Raw genomic sequence first — 17,795 nt, 5'->3', positions numbered from 1 at the left:
CTGCCAAATATCAACTTGAATCAGCCATAGGTACACATATGTCCCTTCCCTCCTGAATCTCCCTCCCATCCCATCCCACCCATCTAGATTGTCGCAGACCATCTGATTTGAGCTCCCTACACACACAGCAAATTTCCACTAGTTATCTATTTTACATATGGTAATGTATATGTTTCCATGCTACTCTCTCAATTCATCTCATTCTCTCCTTCCCCCATTGTGTTCAGAAGTCTGTTCTCTATGTCTGTTTTTTTCTTAAAATAGGCTTTGTATTTAGAATAATTTTAGATTTATAAGAAAGTTGCAAAGACAGTCCAGAGAGTCCATGTCCCCTGTAACAGTTGCCTTTGTTGTTGAGATCTTACATTAGTATGGTACTTTTGTTACAATTAAAGAATCAGTATCAATACATTATTATTAACTGAAGTCCTTACTGAATTCAGATTTCCTTAATTTTTAACTAGTGTCTATTTCACGTTCCTGGATTCCATCCAGGACACCACACTACATTCATTCGTCTTGTCTCCTTAGGCTCCTCTCCACTGTGACGGTTTCTCAGACTCCTTATCCTGGATGACCTGTACAGTCGTGAGGAGTACCAGTCGGGCTTCTTGGAGGATGTCTCTCAGTTGGGATTTGTGTGGTGTTTTTCTCATGATTAGAATGAGATTATGGATTCGGGGAATGAGGATAAGGCAGGGGTAAAATGCCATTCTCATCCCATCATATCCAGGGTAGATACTATCCATGTGACATCACTGTTGACAATGACCTTGATCACCCAGCTGACGTAGTGTTTGTCAGGTTTCTCCACTTTAAAGTCACTCTTTTTCCTTCCATTTCTGTATTCTTCTCTGGAAGGATGTCATTATAAGCAACCCATTCAAAGGAGTAGAGAGTTCGGCTCATCTTCTTGAGGGGTCAGTATCTACACCAATTCTTTGGAATTTTTCTGTAGGAAGAGTACCCGCCCCCTCCCCCCCCCCCCCCAGTTTATTCAATCATTTATTTGTATCAGTATGTACTCACAGACACTGGCATCTATTTATATGATACTTTGAGTTCTAATCCATTGCCAATTTATTTATTTTGTTGTTCATATTTGTCATTCATATTTGGCAGCTTTTTCAGTAAGCTTCAATATTCCTTTGGTAACAAACTACCAGACTCTTTTTTAAGCACTTCCTTATTTTATGACATTTTAAGATGATTCGGGTTCATTTTGTGTATCCTTTACCCCAGACCTAGATTCATCTATTTGTCTTGTGAATCTTAGTTTGTTTTATTGGGAAATTATATTATAAACTAAGATCTGAATGTTGGTTATGTTCAGTGCTACTGGGACATCACTGCTTCTTATCCTTCTCAATGGATGGAGATTTGAAATATATATGTGTATACTAACAGGTGTATAGTCATGTGTCTGTAATTCTTTCACTAGTTTTCCATCTATCTCTATATTCAGCTGAATATATATTCATACCGATGTCTTCAACTCTAATTCAGTGTCACATGGTTTGTCCTAGCCTCATTTTTTGCTTATCTATAATCTTCTCCTCCAACGCTGAGAAATCCACTTCCCACCTTCTGTCACACGTTCACTTATTTGTTCATTCCTAGTATGCAAGAATAGTGTGCATTCTGTTTTGAAAACAAAATTATGAAAGCCCAGGAGGAAGTTCATGCTATGTAAGAAACTTTTTTTCTTGCCTCTGGAGACTATATAAACTACTGATTAAAGAGGAAAGAATGGTGAGCCAGAGTCCTTGAAGTTGGATAAGTATGGGTCAAGATAAAGACCAGACATCCTGAAAACCAAGGCACTAAACTGAAATGGATTGTCATTCCACGAGGACTTCCACTCCCCACCCCTAGAAATCATCTGCCAAACATAGGTGGCTCAGCTTCCTCCTCCTGGCATCCCACCTTAGCATACTCATTTTCCGTGAACAAGTTCATCACATGGCTTGTGCAAGAAGCATGAGATCATGAACACCTTGTGTGGAACTGTGGGCATGAGAAAGCCTCGTTCCATTCCTGGGCATGGGTTAGGACCAGTCTGGATTCTCTCTATGAACCAGAACAGGAGAGGACATAGCATCTCTGTCATAAAACTGCAAGTATTATAGCACATCAGAAAGCAATACAGGAAAGCCTGTGAGTTGATAAAAGAACACAAGTATTAAACTTGTGACCTGAGTAGTTACTATATCTCAGAATGGTGGGTAGTTCTGAACTTCTTAATAGGTAAAATCTAGATACAAATTATCTGACATAGTCTTCAAGAGAAGGCTTGTTCTTCCTAACAATGGAGTCTAAAAGAAATTGCTTGCAATGATCAGTGATACACTTAAAAACATTACTAGAACAAAATTATAGATGGATAACAACCAGTATTGTTTTACCTCCCACTGAGAAAAGCAAATCATATTAAAACAAAATGCTCAGAGGGTCAATGGAAAGTGTAAGGAAACCTGAAAAAGGAAGGTCTTACAAGTCTAGTCATTGCTTGGTTCACAAGGATTATAATTCATCTATATGTGAAATACCGATAATAAAATACCCTTGTTCTTCATTCTGGTGTGAAATGATGCTCAAAAAAGATAAAGGGGTCTAAATAAATCATTTTTGTTCATGCATGCCAGTCATGTCCGACTCTTTGTGACTCCATGGACAGTAATCTGCCAGAATCCTCTGTCTATGGAGTTTTCCAGGCAAGAATACTGGAGTGGGTTATTGTTTCTGCTCCTTTATCCATCCTGCTGAGGCATCATCTAATACCCAAGCACAGAGTCTAACTCCTAGACTGCTCTGTCTTCAGCAGCTCTGCCAGTCCTTTCAAGTCCTTAGATTCTCACTGATCCCAATCATCCTCTCTGGAGCTTCAATATGCCCTCCCAACATGGACCTTTGGATGTCTCCATTCTTCTTCTGATCGAGGTCCTGGAAGTTCTCCCCTTATCTCTGACAGGTTCTCTCTGTCCTGCTTTGATTACCCATGGAGTGGAGGGATTGACACATTCTGAACCCCAGGCAAACTCAGTGCCTGCCTGGATCTACCACTAACTCTACTCATTTCTCTAGTGCTGAGTTAAGAAGTTTGCTCTCAGAGAACACAGACAAATGATTTTTAGGGAACTTTCCTCATTATAGCTTTACGAGAGTGATTCTTCAAATATATGGCTCCAGTCAACCCAATGTCCACTGTCACGGCTCTAGCCCAACCCAAGCATGACTCACGGGGACATTTGTAGGAGGTGGTGGTGGTCCTGTTAGAGGCTGTGGAAGAATGTTGTGAAACCAGCCTTTCCCAGTCACTGACGTGTTCTTGTGATATCCACTAGTATTTATAAATCTTTAGAGAAATAAAAATATAGATCGTAATCACTGAGGGACACCGGACTAGCCAGATAATAATATAATAAGAACTGCAACACCAAAAGCAACAGCAACAATCTGTGTTTATAGACAGCCTCCTATGTACAAGCACACTTCTAATCTCTGTACACATATTATTTACTTAATCCTAAAGACAGCTCTATGCCATTGCTGTTCGGTCGCTCAGTGGTGTTCAACTCCTTGTGATCCCGTGGAGTACAGCATGCCAGACATCCCTGGCAGCTCAGCTGGCAAAGAGTCCACCTGCAGTGCAGGTTCAATGGCTGGGTGGGGAAGTTATCCTGCAGAAGGAATACCACTCAGTATTCTTGGGCTTCCCTGGTGGCTCAGCTGGTAAAGAATCCACCTGCAAACCCTTGGTTGGAGAATTCTATGGACAGAGGAGCCTGGCAGGCTACAGTCCATGGGATCACAAAGAGTCAGACCTGACTTGAGTGACTTTTCACAGCTCTATGAAGCAGATGTAATTTTATCATCCTTTTACAAATGAGTGATCATATTACAGAGAAGTGACGAACCTAACACTGTACAACTACTAAGTGAGGAAACCCAGATTCGAAGGTGGGTGGTCTGAGTGCAGATACTGGACATTTAGCCCCTGTGCCACGCTCTCTAAATGACGGCGCTCCCCTCTCAACCCCATGCACCTCTCCACCCCAAGCATGAACACTGGGTAAAATCAACTGACCTTGAACTTCATCCTAATTCTGTCACGATTTTAACACTGAAATGATTTATCTGGTCCTCCAACTCTCAGGTGTGAAATATAGACACTTACCCAAGTCAAATGACATATTTTATTTGTAATTAATTCCCTCATTCTACTGACTAATATATCAAGAACTGCTTCTTGAGGTACTATCATTATTTCTTTCTTTCTTTTTTTTTTTGCATTTTTTAGTTGCTAAGTTGTGTCTGACACTTTTGTGACCCCAGGGACTGTAGCCCACCAGGGTCCTCTGTCCATAGAATTCTCCAGGCAAGAATACTGGAGTGGGTTGCCATTTCCTTCTCCAGGGGATCCTCCCAACCCAGAGATCAAACTTGCATCTCCTGCATTGGCAGGTGAATTCTTTACCTCTGAGTCACCTGGGAAGCCCATTACCAATTTTATTTGTATATTCAACTGATATTTACTGGGGAGAAAAAACAACACAATTTGGTAGATTCCAAGATGGTAAGTAAAGGCAGGGACCTGTAAGTTTTTGGTTTGCCAAGTCAGATATATTGATGGGCTTATAAAAGTAGAGTTATTTTCTAACAAAAATAGCAGAAGAGTAATGGCCTAGTTTGTGAGGTAATGAGTTATCCAAATGTAAGCATTTTATTTGAGGCCAGAAAGCACAGCATCAGGCACATGGGAGACAGGATGTAGGTACCTAACTAGATGTTTGCTAAGACTCCTCCAAGGCTGAATGGGTTTGTGATTTGCCTGTGCTCCTTATATCTTTTAATAGCCTACGAAGATCCCTGGAGGAGCTTGGAGAAAGGTAGTAGTCTTGCCAGAATATTCCATGGGCTGACTTTGATTCCAAGGTACTACCAGGACCCTTTAGACCTATGTTTCTCAAACTAGCAGCATCACCCAGAGAATATTTAAGCAGTGAGAATGCTTAGGACCCACTTCTCAGAGACAACTCAATAGGTCATAGCTGGGAATGTGCGTTTTAAAAGTCCTTCCCACAAATGGCTCAAAAGCACAGCCAGGTTTCAACGCTCTGATCTGTAACAGCACCAAGGGCAAGAATGAAAGAAATCTTTCCTTGCTTCATTAAATTCCTTGCTGGGTTGGCATTCTTGCTCACAAACCTAAAATTGTATGATCTTCACTACACATAAACTTTCCAATATTCTGTTTTTTCATAGCCAGTAACACTAAACTCATAGCATTGTTCAGAGGAGAGAGTAAAACTGGTGAAATATAGTGTAAATGTGGAGGAATGTGACAGACTTCCCTTATGGGACTACTTCCCTAAACCTTGAATGGCTTAGAACTACAGCAGAAAGTCCTAATGCCACAGAGGAGAATGGCAGGCCCCACACTCTGAGCAACTTGCCTAAGGCTTCTTAATGTCTGAGCCCTATCTAACAGTTTAGAGTACAGGCCTTCCTAGGTAAAGATAACCTCCTGATCCAACTTGAAGCTGACTTTTTCGGGGAGGGGTGGTATCACTATCCCTGCCTTTTTCTTCTTCTTTTTTAATAATTATTTATTTTTAATTGGAGGTTAATGGCTTTACAATATTGTACTGGATGTTTTTAAGATGTGTTCATTGCAAGCTGAAGGATACGATCTACTGGACTCTATCTCTTTGGCACAGTAGAGAGAATGATGTTATAGTCTTTTGCATGGGGTTGTGATGAACCAGAGATATTATGAGTACAGAAATCTCTAAGAATGGTAGGATGACAGAGTCAAAGATCTGTTCTTTTCACTTTGGTGAGCATCAGAAGAGAGGGATGAAGCTATATAGGAGCAGGAAAGCCCTGTCACTATAGGCTGTGGTGTCTCATTTTCTGGAAGATTCAGAAATATCTTCTTGGTATCATTGCCTGGAGGAAGGGAGTTAGCAAAGTGATCTCTCTGTATCTTTTCTGACCTTAGGACTACAAGGTGTCATTTGATGGTGGCATTTGTAAATGTAAGCCCTAGAGGTCTTAGTAGCCTTCCCAGTGGCTCAGTGGTAAAGAATCCACCTGCCAATGCAGGGGATGCAAGAGATGCAGTTTTCAATTCCTGGGTGAGGAAGATCCACTGGAGGAGAAGATGGCAACCTCTCCAGTATTCTTGCCTGGAGAATCCCATGGAAGAGGAGCCTGGCAGGCTGTATAGTCCATAGGTTGCAAAGACTCAGACACAACTGCATGATAGAGCACACACTCAGAAGTTCTTAGTTATTCCTTGACTCACTGAGGTCAACTGCAGGGTCAGGGTGGAGCCCAGGATTCAAAGAAGGATGCTTACATTTGTTACCAACACAACCATCAAAGATGATAAATCAGAAAGTCACTCAGGTCCTAATAAGATCAAGCAGCCCCCATAATTACCTGAGAGATCAAGATAAGAACAACAACACCACTCATTTTACAAGTGAAGACACTGCAGCCTGGAAGAGGGAAGTGACCCACAGCTGGTCAACATCCGGACTGGACTGGGCCTGTGCCCTAGGGATGACCTGCTACTTCATTCCAAGGGAGTTTTCTACAATGGGAGCCTAGAGAAAATAGGGGCCATGTTAGTACCAGATGATACCAGATGACATTGCTGTGTGTTCCCTGGTCCCACAGGAATAAGACTCAACAGCTGGCAAACACTGGAAAATGTAATAAAGAATGATAGCGCTTATGCTCTACCTACAGCTCACAGAACCCCACTCAATGTCGGTGATGTTTTCTTCTTTCAAACCACCATCCTATACGACAAGGTGGGCCTATGTCTCTAGTCCACACTGTACAGACAGGGGAGTGGGACTGGATTTGAGGCCATGTCAGTCCCAGAAGCAAGAGTTGGGGATGTGTTATGCTGAGTAGATCATGTCCCTTTCTTCTATCCCCTAATTGGGATGGGTTCAGACCCACAGGGCCATCATTGAATGCAGTTCATGGCTTCCATCCCAAGCCAAGCACAAGCATCATGGGTCCTTCAACAGTCCAAATGTGAATCCCATTGCCCTTGAGAGGACCGTGAATCCTCTCCCTAGGCTGTTAGCCACCAGTCTGCCCATCCGCTGGTGTTCTGCCCCATAGGAAGATGGTTCCAAGATCTCACTGCTCAGTCAGAATGAAGATCCTTGTTTTCCTTTATTTCATCTCTTAGGAATTAACTTGATAAGAATCTCACACATGCCAGGGCTGGCCTGGTTGTTTCCTCACCCTTCTATTAAGGGCACACCCAAGACAGAAGGAATCCTAAGCATGCCTGCATCCTCAGGCAAGCAGGATGGTGAGGAGGTGTTTGGGCAGATGAGAACACAGTCCAGAAATGCACAAGAAATTCTCTAGTCCAGACAGGCCTCTGCCAAGGGAAGACCTTCCATCACCTTTCAACCAGTCCCTTTATCTACAAGCTCATTAACAAAAGAGCTCCCCCTAGTCCCACTCTGATCCTCACGTCAGACTTGTAGCCTGGTTGTTACCACAGACATCAGCTCATGTAATCAAGTCAAGGCACCTAAGGCCACCTAAACTGAAGAATCTTTCTAAAGTGTAAATCTCATCATGTCCCTTCTTTGCTTAAATGGTCAATGATGCCCACTTGTCTCTTAAAAAGGTCAAACTATTTTAGGCAGCATAATCTAGTTTTCAGATGAAATTGATTTTTTACCTCCAATATATACAGCAGGTAAAGGTGTAATGACTTTGATTGTAGCAAGTGATAAGTGGAAGGTCCAGACTGATGTCTCCTCAGAACCCCTGCCCCCACATAGCCCAAACAGTCAAGAATTAAAGATAAACAATCTTTCAAAACCTGACTCAAAGTTTTCAAGGAATCCTCTTGTCAGTAAGATGGTGAGGCAAAGGAAGGAAACAAAAATGTATTTTCAATCTACTACCTGTTCAACGTTACTCTCATTATCACAGTAAATAGTTCTATAGGGTTCTTATTTTACAGATTAACCTCATTTTGCAGGTTAAGAAAAAGAGATGAGGCTCAAAAGCAGTAAATAACATACCCATGATTCAAAGGCTAGTGCCCTGACCCTGAGAACCATCTTCTTCCAGCTTCTATGCCCGCGAAGACATGAAATTAACACAATAGCAATGGTGGTGGCAGGGAGGGAGGACTGGAAGTGACCCAAGATAGAACAACTCATACTGTCTGCAGGTGTGGCCCTCCAAGGAGGTGATGTTTGAACCTCCCAGGCAATAGAGTTTCCAGGGATATGATTTTGGAAGCCATTAATCTATAGAGTTCCCTAGTGGCTCAGATGGTAAAGCATCAGCCTACAATGCGGGAGATCTGAATTCAATCCCTGGGTCAGGAAGATCTCCTGGAGAAGGAAATGGCAACCCACTCCAGTATTCTTGCCTGGAAAATCCCATGGATGGAGGAGCCTGGTAGACTACAGTCCATGGAGTTGCAAAGAGTCAGACACGACCGAGCGACTTCACTTTCACTTTTCACTTTCAATCTATAGGCTAAAGTACACAACCCAGTATGTAACTCTCTTGATGCTCCGGGCCCGCCCCTCCTTTCTGTCCAGCTAGTGTCCTGCTTCTGGCTCTTATCCAACAGTAAGGTCACTCTGTTTCCAGAAAAGATTAAGCCCTTTCACATCTCGTGCCTATGCAGGTGTTCAGTTTCCCTCTCATCCCCTAACTCCCACTCTGTTTTTGAGCTTCAGTCTTATTTTATGTTGTAACATGGGGTTAACAGCAAGAAACTCAATGAGATAATGTATTGGAATAATGAAAATAACAAGTTTGACGGACAACAGGTTAAGAATAAATCTCAATTCCCTTCCTTTCCCTCATATCAACCCACCTGTATCATTCCTTAAGGGCAAAGAAGTATCTTAACATTTTTTGTGAATTCACAAAACTCTGCACCCAATAGGTACTCAGTGAACAAATTAATGTCATTAAAATGATCATTTCCAAGTTATGGTTAGAAACGACTTTCTTTGGGATAAGTAATTTTTCATGATTGAATCAATGGTTCATTGATGATATTAGATCAATGCCATAGAACAATGTTTTTCAACCTTTGAAAATTATTTGTAATGTTTTAGTGGGGGCCATGCAGAGAAGGGGCATAATGTTGCCCATCCCACAGATCTGGGCTTCAGTGGCTCAAACTCTTAGCTAGGAGAGAAATGATTAAGCGAGAGTCACATATATACACAATACTCTGCTTTGTCACAGCCAGACGACTTAAGTAATTTCCTCTATTAGATGGGATGAACTAAATATATAAGGAATTGCTTCCTTGTCATGAGTCTTACCTCCCAGTGTTTCATATCCTCACATACACACTAGCCATCCTCTCCTCCTTCTTCATCAAGTTCACCACCACTCACGACCCCAGATGAAATAAGTTCAGGGACAATAGCAAACCAGGAAAAGCCCTTAAAGGTCTGATGCTAATGAGCAAAACACACATTTGAAGATGTACAGGTCCAGTCTCCTTTGAAACCCAGGAGGAGTAGCAGAGCCAGAACCAGAGGCCTGACTTCCACTGCCAAACTCTTATGGCTGATTGGCAATAATGACTCTATCCTGGGAGCAGCCTCCAAATCTGACCTATTTACCTGGCACTGACCTGGCCTCCCAAGGTACTCTTTCTCCAGGAGTGAAAGGAGGGAGACCTTTGCCTCAACCACAAATAGCTCATTAATTCACTGAGCAAATGTGCTTTTTTTTTTTTTTTTGGAGGCCTTACAAGATGTCAGGCATTGTAGGCACTGAGGATAAACAGTGAACTAGCAAATACTGAGATTTCATTCTATCTAGGCTGTAGTTGTTCAGTTGCTTAGTTGTCTCCAACTATTTGCAACCCCATGGACTGCAGCACACCAGGCTTCCCTGTTCTTCACCATCTCTCAGAGCTTATTCAAACTCATGTCCATTGAGTCAGTGATCCAGGATGACAGATATTGAAAAACAAATGCAAGCATGGTGCAATGAGAAGTACAGGAAGCTACAATGACATTTTGTAGGAGCTAGAAGAGTCTGGAGCAAAGGAGTAGAGAGGCATTAGAAAAGAAAAAGAGCTGATCCTTCTCTAACACAGGAAGTCACAGAAGATAATTGCAGGCATGGATAGGTTTGAAGACTTGGTGGTGGGAAGTGGAACATTTTACACTTGACAGCTACTGTCTGCCCCAAGAAGTGGAGGCAGCATCATCTACCTAGAGGCAACAGTGAATGTTTTGAAGGTTCAGGAGAGGAGGGAGGTCATGATGTTTGTGTAGAGTAAGTACAGAGTATATGGGATTGCCAAGCAGTGATTTGGGCTCAACTAAGACATTGAGAGGATGATTAAGATCTAGTGATGATGCCAACCATCCAGAGCATCTGTTTTGTTTTTATTTTTATAGCAGCAAGGCATAGCAGGGAAGATTCAGCCAAGGTTGGAGTTTTGTCAGTCAAGTGCATTGACAAGCTAAAGGTGCAAGAAAGTTTATTTATTGTTGTTGTTCAGTTGCTAAATCATGCCTGATTCTTTGTGACTCTGTGGACCGCAGTACACCAGGCTTTCCTGTCCATCACCATCTCCCAGAGTTTGCTCAAACTCTTGTCCATTGAGTCAATGATGCCATCCAACCAACTCATCCTCTGCCGCCCCCTTTTCCACTTGCCTTCAATCTTTCCCAGCATCAGGATACTTCCCAGCAAGCTGGCTCTTCACATCAGGTGGCCAAAGTAATGAAGCTTCAACATCAGTCATTTCAATGAATATTCAGGGTTGATTTCCTTAGGATTGATTGGTTTGATATCCTTGCAGTCCAAGGGACTCTCAAGAGTCTTCTTCAGTGCCACTGTTCAAAAGCATCAATTCTTCAGCACTTGGTTTTCCTTATGGTCAAATTCTCACATCCGTAATATGTTGGCCAAAATGTGGTTGAAATGATGAACTAAGAAAAGCAAACTAGGAAAGGTTGCTGGTGGGAAGGAAGCTAGTAGATTTCAAGCAAGTTAGAAACAAGGAACTATGATCAAAGAAAGAACTAGCTAGAGAGTTAGGAGACCTGGTTTCTAGTTCAGACTCTGTAAGACCAGAGCATCTCCTTCATCCTGTCTGGCTTTCAGTTTTGTCATCCATGTGTGGAGGGTAAGAAGTGGCCTGAAATCTTGTCCAGGTGGGCTCTTCTATGAGGCTACATCATTGGTCAATGTTTTAGACACTTTGGGATCTGAATCAGATACGCCTATCCTTTGATTGTGACCCCAGGGTGCTTGGACGACTGGTCCCAAATCTGTTAACAGAGTTTTCAGAAACTCCTACATATGTTCTGGGTGACCCAACATTTGTAGCTTCAGATTTTCATCTCAAGCATGCATTGGATTCCTCCATAAACCCTAAATTCAATCTCCAGGTTGTTCTGTTCCATTATAAACCCCTTGGAAATCACAATCTTCTCATCTTTATGGAAATACTTCCAGGGTTTATGGTGGGGAGGATGCCCTGGAAAGATATTCACGAGCATCCAGTAATGACCCAGTGTCGCAGAGTGACAGAGCCCCTGGAATGGGGGAAACGGTCACCATAAAGACCTGGTTGGGAACAGTTTTCATATGACCGTGGCTCATTCCCTCGAGTTGGGTGCAGGATTTGTATAAAAGGCCTCAGATCACACTGTCTCCTCACTGCATTTGATGTACCATCACTTGCCAGAGGTAAGAAGAACAAGGTGAGTGTCTTAATTGAATTGATGGCAATTTGGGGAGGGCCAGGACTGCCACACATCACCTGGACAAGCCACTCCAGGTTGGAGAGAATGGGAACTACCTTGTAATTGAAGGACAATCAGCCTCATGGAAATCACTGAGGTAGCTCAGAAGAAGCAATCCTAGGGGGGATAAATGGTAACCAGAGATAAGGCCAGGGGTGTGGGGTGGTTACTTTGTAAGACAAGAGATAGTTACACAAGGCTTAAGGCAGAGCCCATGATGTAAGAAAGAAAAAAAGGCAAATGATGAAACCGGTTAGTATGACCATGGGCTCAGGCTAAACATGTGGTTTCTAGGGTTCTTAAACCAGAAAATGTTATTTAAAAATTTAAGATTTGGAGAACTATCTAGTGCCCCATATTGCTGCCTTTGAATTCAGAAGACTTAGGAGAACCAGAACAGGTCAGAGTGTGTGTGTGTGTGTGTGTGTGTGTGTGTGTGTGTGTGTGTGTGTGTGTGTGTGTGTGTGTGTGTGTGTGTGTGTGTGTGTGTGTGTGTGTGTGTGTGTGTGTGCTCAGTTGAGTCCAACTATTTGCAACCCCGTGGACTGCAGCCCACCAGCTCCACTGTCCATGGAATATTATAGGCAAGAATACTAGAGTGGGTTGCCATTTCCTTCTCCAGGGGATCTTCCCAACCCCAGGGATTGAACTCATGTCTCCTGCCTTGCAAGCAGAATCTTAACCACTTAGCCACCTGGAGAAGGTGTTACCAACGTTTAATTTACGCACTGCTGATTTCCCCTATGCCAGGAAAGTAGGGCTACTCTGCTATGAAGATATGGGCCCTGGAGCCACAGAATAAATTACAGAACGTCAGACTTGGGAAAATGCTGATGCAAATAGGGTTTATATTCACTGAACTTTTGGAATATCTGTATTGCTTTACAGAGCAACTGAACATTCTCCAAGATGTTCTGCCAGCAAAACCAGCAGAAGTACCAGCTCCCCAGCAAGAGCCTCCCCAAATATCCACCTAAGCGCTTCCCTCAGGTTCCTCAGGTTCCTCAGGCCCCTCAGGTCCCTCAGGCCCCTCAGGCCCCGGCTCCCTGCCTGTCTCCCGCCCGCACCCACTATGTCTCCAGCTGTTCTATCTCTGGCTTTGGAGGCTGCAGCTCTCTGGTATCCCATCGGTTCCCAAGCAACTACCGACGCCAGCCCCAGCCTTCCAGCTGCTTAGACGTGGAGCTTGCTGGATGTTCCAGTTGCTGCCATGGTTTTGGGGACTACAGCTGACCTGCACCTGTTGAGGATCCAAAGAGCCACAGCCAAGGGCCAGTCTGGAGCCAATGTCACTTCTTGGTCTTTTTCTTCCCTCTCCTGAATTAAGCTGCAGAGATGGATTCCTTTTTCCCAAAAATCTCGTACCTCCTGGCCTTAGCTCTGGTCTTAGGTCAAGAAGATCCAGATACTGGAATAAAGTCTGCTTCTCAAAGCCTTATCAGTGTGCAAAAATAAAGCTTATCTGTCTTGGCACTCAGAACTTCTTGGTGTTTGTTGATGCTCCCCAGCCTTGGCTCTGAGAAGTTCCCAGGAATCTGGATTCCTTAAGCAGACTTCCTCATAGAGACACCAGGTGGGACATTCCCTCTTGAGTAGACTCTGGGTCTGAGTGGTTTGGGAGGCTGTGAAAAAAAGATCCAGAGAGGAATAGGAGGGGGGTGTCCCCAAAGTATCATGACCCAGTTCCACTTCTGTGGCCCCATTTGCCACCATCACTGAAGCTTCTTCCTACTCATAAAGGACACACTACTTCCCAGCCCCAGAATTTAGCCTCCAGATCCTTCTTATCTTGGGTAGTCATGTGCTTAAGAAAGAAATGTCACCAAGGTACTTGTAGTTTCCAGATCTCAGTTCAGAAAGCCATGATAATGACTCTCTTTGAGCAAATCTGCCTGACCTAGCCCCTCATGCCTTCTCTTCACTCAAGTGCCAGAGTCTGGTGGGAATATATGCCGAGGTCCAGGGAGCACAATACCCTTGAGAGACATTCAGGTCTTGCTGTTGCTCTTCATCCCAGGTCATTTCTTTCCCTCTTTTATTTAATGGGACAAGTGGCATGGGTTCGGGAGCGAATTCTCCAAGTACTTTTTCCAGACTAACAGTGGGCCGTAGGCAACAGTAACGCTTCTGCCCTTCCTCCAGCACTGTGGTTCTCTGTTCTTAAATTTTTATTTTATAACAGAGCAGAGTTGATCAACAATGTTGTGTTATTAGTTTCAAGCGTGCAGCAAAGTGATTCACTTATATATGTATTTATTCTTTTTCAAATTCTTTTCCCATTTAGGTTATTACAGAATATTAAGCAGAGTTCACTGTGCTATACAGTGGGTCCTTGCTGGTTATCTTTTTTTTAAGTATTTTTGTTTTTAAATTCATTTATTTATTTTTGGCTGTGCTGGCTCTTCGTTGCAGCACGTAGGCTTTCTCTAGTTGCAGCAAGTGGTGGTTACTCTCTAGTGACTGCAGTCGCTCCTCTTGTTGTGGAGCAGAGCCTCTAGATGTGTGGGCTCAGTAGATGCAACTCACAGGCTCCAGAGCACCAGCTTAGTAGTTGTGGCTCATGGGCTTATTTGCCCTGTGGCATGTGGAGTCTTCCTGGACCAGGGATTGAACCCATGTCCCCTGCATCAGCAGGTGGACTCTCAACCACTGGACCACCAAGGAAGTCCCTAGCATATCTATTTTAAGTGTCTTAAATATTGTAGTACATACATGTCAGTCCCAAACTCCCAATCTATTCCAGTACTCTGGATCTTAACCACAGTTTCATGACCCATGGTTACCTGTTGGGCTGGTGAGAGACAAAAGAGGGAGTTATGGTCAGTCCTCTAGAAACTGTACATAGTCCCAGCTTAGTTGAAGCAAGCCACAGCTACTAGAACATCTGGGTTCATGCAGTGGAGTGAGTCTCACACATGAATGCTCTTCATTAGGTGTTATTGCAGAAGAGACCTTTGCAGGCTGCTGGGCCAGGCCATCCTCTTGGATCACAATACATTGTTGAAACTCATGGTTGACCAGGGGCATCCAGGGCACTGAGAGCTCTAGGGGTTAGAATAAAGATAGACCTGACCACCTTTTGTTACTTCCCAATACTCTGTCCAAGGAAAAGGACTTCTAGTTCAGTGAGTCTTCAACCTCCAACAGAAAGAACAGTAGGAGTCCAGAGAGGTATTTCAGAGATTTTTGGGATGTCTGCGAGAGAAAGACCGTGTTTGTGTATGTTTAAAATGCTGTGATAATATTCAGCATGCTCACCAAAAGTGTTAAATAAGAGGTGACAAATGACAATGCTTTGGCGATCATCAGGACTGCTAACCTCACTGGTAGACGTCAGATTAGAAATTGGGTAACACCTCAGTGTGCATTTTTAAGGTCTTACTTATATCAGTTGACTTACAGAGTAATATTCTTTTTGTCACATTCTAGGTTTATTCCTTTTAAAAATTTACTTATTAAAGTAGATCCTTCTTGGTCACTAGCTTCATTCTTTAAAGTATCTTCCATCTCAAACTCAACAGGAAGATGGCTGGTGAAAATCTTTCCATTTTGCTACAATATGTTCAGATGAGTAAATACAAAGGTGCTTGATAGGTACTCAACAGAAGAAAGTAACTTTATATATTGAGATAAGATTTTTATATACTATTAAATAAATAGGTAAAAGTGGTGTTTTATTGAGAGTACAAAAGCAATGGCAAGAAAAACTCTGGATGGAAGTTGTGCTTTATATAGACACTACTGTCAATGTGTGTTAAAGAAATTGTTGTGTGTTGCATCAGAAGACAAATGGATTTTACAGGAAGCTGACACATCACAAAACAAGACCTGACAAAACCACTCGTAAAAATTGACTTTAACTTGCCAGATTTCCAGTGTCATTTGTGTGAAATAAGAAGAAATGGTATTTACTTTTTTATACCACAGATCATTGCCCATATAGAGGCAATGTCCTAGCACAGATATTTTGAATATGATAAGAATGATCACTTTGTTTATAAACATAATTATGGTTGATAAATATATCATAGTTGCATAAGTTAAACTAATAAATTAGTTGCCAAATTTTACTGATCTTTTAATAAACTCAAAAAGCTCAGCATATGTATGTAGTATTGCAATGCCACTGTTTAAATCAGCAGATAAGTATAAACAATGAAACTAAAACTTTTGACTCAAGATAGAATAAGAATAAATTCAGTTTTTTGTGGGAATTCCCTGGCAGTCAAGTGGTTAGGATTCTGTGCTTCCACCACATGGGGCACAGGTTCAATCCCTGGTAGGGGAGCTAAGATCCCACAAGACAGGAGGCATGGTGAAAAAAAAAAAAAATGAAACATCTAATCACTATTACATTATTAAATGGATATTTATTAAGCACCTACTATGTGCTAGGCATCAGGCTCAGAGATGAGCCTGAAGCAAAAATAAAATAGTCCTACTCTTGTGGAGCTTAGAATCTAGTGAGAAAAGCAGACAATAACTACACAATAACTAAATGTTTAATATATTTTAAACATTACTAATTTGTATAGAGAAGAAGTGAAGGAAGGTTGGGGAACTGAGACTGCTGGGGCAAGAGGGCTGCTAGATTATACAGGGGTGAGGGAAGGCCTGTGTGATAAAATTTTCTTTACAGGAAATGAAGACATGAACCTCATGAATATCTGGAGCAATATTTTAGGCAGAGGGAACCATGAGTACAACTCAGGCAGAAGCATGCATGCCCTTCGGCCACAGCAAAGGGGCCAGCGTGCCTGGATGGGGTGAGTGGGATGTCCGGGTAGTTGTAGGAGCACAGAGATGACTTGGATCCAGTTTATGAAGATCTTACTGAATTTTGGCTTTTATAATGAGTGAAATGAGTATGTATTAGAAGATTTGGGGCAGAGGTGTGCCATTACCAACCCATGTTTTATTTATTTATTTATTAGTTGGAGGCTAATTATTTTACAATATTGTAGTGAGTTTTGTCATACATTGACATGAATCAGCCATGGAGTTACTTGTATTCCCCATCCCGATCCCCCCTCCCACCTCCCTCTCCACCCGATTCCTCTGGGTCTTCCCAGTGCACCAGGCCTGAGCACTTGTCTCATGCATCCCACCTGGGCTGGTGATCTGTTTCACCCTGGATAATATACATGCTGTTCTCTTGAAACATCCCACCCTCGCCTTCTCTCACAGAGTCCAAAAGTCTGTTCTGTACATCTGTGTCTCTTTTTCTGTTTTGCATATAGGGTTATCATTACCATCTTTCTAAATTCCATATATATATGTTAGTATGCTGTAATGTTCTTTATCTTTCTGGCTTACTTCACTCTGTATAAGGGGCTCCAGTTTCATCCATCTCACTAGAACGGATTCAAATGAATTATTTTTAATGGCTGAGTAATATTCCATGGTGTATATGTACCACAGCTTCCTTATCCATTCATCTGCTGATGGGCATCTAGGTTGCTTCCATGTCCTGGCTATTATAAACAGTGCTGCGATGAACATTGGGGTGCACGTGTCTCTTTCAGATCTGCTAACCCATGTTTTAAAAGCATAATTCATAATTTTGGCTTTTTTTTTTTTTGAGAATAGATTGTGGGGTTAAGGGCAGATCAGAGTGGCCAAGTGGGCTTCCCTGGCGGCTCAGATAGTAAAGCCTGCAGTTTGGGAGACCTGGGTTCGATCCCTGGGTTGGGAAGATCCCCTGGAGGAGAGCATGGCAACCCACTGCAGTATTCTTGCCTGGACAGAGGAGCCTGGTGGGCTACAGTTATGGGGTTGCAAAGAGTCAGACACAACTGAGTGACTAAGCACACATGCGCACACACACACACACACACACACACACACCGAGTGGCCAAGTTGGAGGTCACCACACTAATTAAGGCAGGTGTTAATGCTGGCTTGGACCAACAGGATTCACTGGTAAACAGATATGTGTATATAAGGAAAACAGGATTCAGAGATAGTTTTCATCTGATCTGTTTTCTTCCCCCATAAAAC

General features: G+C 42.7%; 1 long non-coding RNA gene across 1 annotated transcript; it reads left to right on the top strand.

Annotated features, from left to right (window-relative positions):
* The first annotated feature begins 11,655 nt into the window (after positions 1-11,655).
* Positions 11,656-13,272, top strand: LOC122677897. Its single transcript, XR_006335949.1, has 2 exons — positions 11,656-11,753; positions 12,684-13,272. It is a non-coding gene; the product is annotated as an uncharacterized LOC122677897 (long non-coding RNA).
* Positions 13,273-17,795: the final 4,523 nt, after the last annotated feature.

The sequence above is a fragment of the Cervus elaphus genome, chromosome 20 (assembly GCF_910594005.1).
Source record: "Cervus elaphus chromosome 20, mCerEla1.1, whole genome shotgun sequence".
NCBI lineage: Eukaryota > Metazoa > Chordata > Mammalia > Artiodactyla > Cervidae > Cervus > Cervus elaphus.
The sequence above is the reverse complement of the archived record's forward strand: the minus strand, read 5'-3'. Positions and strand labels throughout refer to the sequence as shown.